Here is a 3642-nt window from a genome sequence, read left to right as displayed (position 1 = left end):
CCTTGTTTTCGGATTTTACATGTTTTTAAGGGAGAATACAAGTGTTTATGTGTAGATCTATCTATTTATGCATGTTATGTGTGATTTTCTTGGTTTATGTTCTGAATATGTGATAAATCTTGATGAATCTCGAAAACTCTAACAAAAATGGGTGAGATTCATAAACTAAATACTCTAGTCATCATACTACAAAGAATAAAAGTGTTATACATGCTTAAGATGTGAAAAACAAAACAAAAATCTTGTATAAGGATTATTCTTGACAAATAAACAAAAGTTGAGAAAATTGTGTCACTTTCGGTTTTATAAGGATTAAAAAGGTCACATTTGTATAAAAATGAGTTCTTATAATAATCATACTTTTCAAAGGGCCAAAAGTGTAAAATTTAGCATTATGGGCCTCAATTTGGGCCTTACGGCTTTTTGGGCCCAAATTGCAAAACTATCACTTTTTAGGGATTAAAATGTTATTTAATCAAAACTTGAGCCAAAAATGAAAATAAACGAAAATAAGGGCTGAAAGTGACTCTTATTTCAAAATTGGGCCAAAAATGTTAATTTTATGAAAATTGGGCCGAAAATGTCATTTTATTCAAATAACGGCTGAAAATGTCAATATATGTATTTTTGGGCCAAATCCGTCAATTACTAAACATTTGGGCCGAAAATATAAATTTTTATAAATTAATGGGCTAAAATGTTATTTTTAATTAAAATAGACCAAAAATGACATTTTATGTAAAAACAAGCCTTTGAATGTTCAAATTAGTTCTTAAGGGACCTAAAGTGAAATTTTTATTAAAAATGAGTTCAAATTATAGAATTTTGAAGTAAAAATATCATTGTAACGAAACATTGGACTCTTTATAACATTATGGATAAATGTTTTGACTAAAAGAACTATACTATAACAAACAAACGAAATACAACAACGGTACGACTATTGGGCCTAGTACTCACTATACATGCATATTGGGCCTTCGTGATCCATTTGCATGTTTATTGGGCCCAATATAACCATTTACATGCCTATTGGGCCTAAATTACCCTTTTTACATGTCTATTTGGCTTTAGTGGCCCATCTACATGCTAATTGGGCTTGGACTATACATCACTTACTCTTGGAATTTGGAAAACTTAAAAACGTACACGTAAACATTATAACAATCGTGAAAAGTTGAGAATCTAGTGAGACTTGTCGGTTGACACGTTTGAGTGTACGATCGTAGCCTGTAGTTATAACCAGAGTCTCCTGGAGGGAGAGCAGGAGTTTGTGTATAGATCTATACGGGGGTGACACCCCCACGCCTTAGCTGTTCGCTACAGCTAGACTAGGCCAGTCTAGGGCGACAAACCTTACCTATCCGGCGTCCAAAACGCCATGACAGGTGAATTAGTCATTATCAAGCATGGTTGTAACGGCTCACTTAGAGACTAACTCCATCAAAGATTTCGGTATAATCATACTAATCTTGACGATTCGAAAACATACATACATCGATACTTGGTTTTGGAATTATATGACCACGACACTTTTAATAGCAGAAAATATCGGATTTTCTGGGGAAACACAATTATTCAATTACCTTCTACTTACAACAGAAAGAATACAAAGAACTTTGGACTGCATACTTATACATGTTTTTACTATGATATTCACACATGCATCTATACTCGATTTTCACATCATTTTTCAGACTTTTTACAGAAAATATCGGATTTTCTGGGTTTTACAAACAATAAAATGACTTTCATTCAAACATGCTTATGAACTCACCAACATTATATATGTTGACCATTTTCAAAATAACTTGTATTCTCAGGTAACCATTAAGCAGGGGAACTTTCAAGCATAGGAATTTATTTTGTGTAATCTCAATCATCGTACAATTAATATTTTCGGAATATGTAATATAAGACAATGTACTTGATGTGAACAATACCAGTTGTAATATGTAATGTTTGGTGATGATAGTGTTATGTTTCATGGATATTCGTTGTGATGATATTTCAATTGATAGTCAAACGAGCCCTCGGACGTTTCCGCCGTCTGGTTCGAGGGTGTGACAGAACCGTTTATATATTAAACAAGATTAGGGTTTCATTAGGGTTGGGTCGTCATTAGTTGCTTTGGAAGCAAGTCAGGATAATCCAGATCTAATGAGGATTTAGCGGGACCCCGATCAGGGGCTCTGCCCCTTGGACCCTGCTAGGGGCGTTGCCCCTAGACCCCGCCAAAGGGGTGTTGTCCCTTTGGAAACCCCGGACCCAGGGGCGCTGCCCCCGGACCCTCGACTAGTCGTCGAACCGGCTTCTAATTCGATCTTATACATGCGTGCACTCCGCACAACCCCATACATATATTAGAGTACAAATTATGAAGCCTCTTAGCTGACATGTTAGTTCCAGTTACTTAAAATGACATTGTGACACTAAAATCACCAACAAAAGTGAGTATTTAGTTTTGCATAACATTCATCAAAGATTGCTTGCTGGAACAGCCAAAATAGGATCAATATTGTCTTATAAAGGGTATTTTAGGTCTTCCATCATTTCTGCTCCAATAAAGCGGTGGAATGGTTCTATCACATTTAGAATGATTTCCACGATCACAAGAAATATGAAAACAGACCAATCATGCATGTGAGCCCTTGACACTTTAATTCCATGGGTCCTTATAATATGCACACCTAATTGGATTTCTGACATTTCTATTAAATTTTGTCAACCTAAATATTAGCCATGGTATCCAACTCCACTTTCTCCTCAATTCCTCCTTTCAAAGCCTGCAATTAAAAACAAAATAAAATTGTAATCAAACCCTAAATTCATTGGATCAAAAATATAAAGACCCTCCCTGCTCTGCTAACTAATTGGAAGCGGCAGTTGATCAAAGATCAATCTAATTAGTAGAAGAATGTTACCGTGTATATACATGTGAAAATTCATTTGTATCTCTTACGACTTCAGCCCTAAAACATCTCTCCATCATCAATGAATCTATGAACCATTCCACCGCTAGTAGACAAATTGCAACAAAAGTCAATCATGATAAACTTAATATGTTACATCTACATAAATTTAATCATATTGATCGCCATATTAAACTAGGGTAAATGGCACAAAAAACACTCTTTTTACACAGAAATTTGATTTTGACACCGTGTTTTTTTTTGTGTCAATTTTGACGCTGTGTTTTCCAATTTGTTACAATTCTGACCACTTGACCGATTAACCAGGTTGCATGCTGACGTGGCATGATGACGTGTCAGTTTTGATGACGTGGCATGCTGACATGATATGCTGACGTGTCAAAATTGAATTTTTTTCTCACAAAAAACACTAAGTTTTCATTTTTTTCGATTTTGACACTAAGTTTAATTTTTTCTTTCAACTTTGACACTATGTTTTTTTGTTCCAAATCGAACATCATTTTTTCCAATTTTGTTCAATGTTGACAATTTTTTATTTGAAACCGTATAAATATTTTTTTAATACATTTAAACCGTATAAATATGTTTTTTTTTCATTTAAAAACCATAGTTTTGTATAAATACATTTTTTTTTACACTCAAACCATATTTTTATGTATAAATATGTATTAGTTATATAAAAATTGTATTTTATATTAAATATGCAACT

The sequence above is a fragment of the Lactuca virosa genome, chromosome 5 (assembly GCF_052849685.1).
Source record: "Lactuca virosa cultivar CGN04683 chromosome 5, Lactuca_virosa_CGN04683_v6, whole genome shotgun sequence".
Lineage (NCBI taxonomy): Eukaryota > Viridiplantae > Streptophyta > Magnoliopsida > Asterales > Asteraceae > Lactuca > Lactuca virosa.
This window is presented reverse-complemented; position numbering follows the sequence as displayed.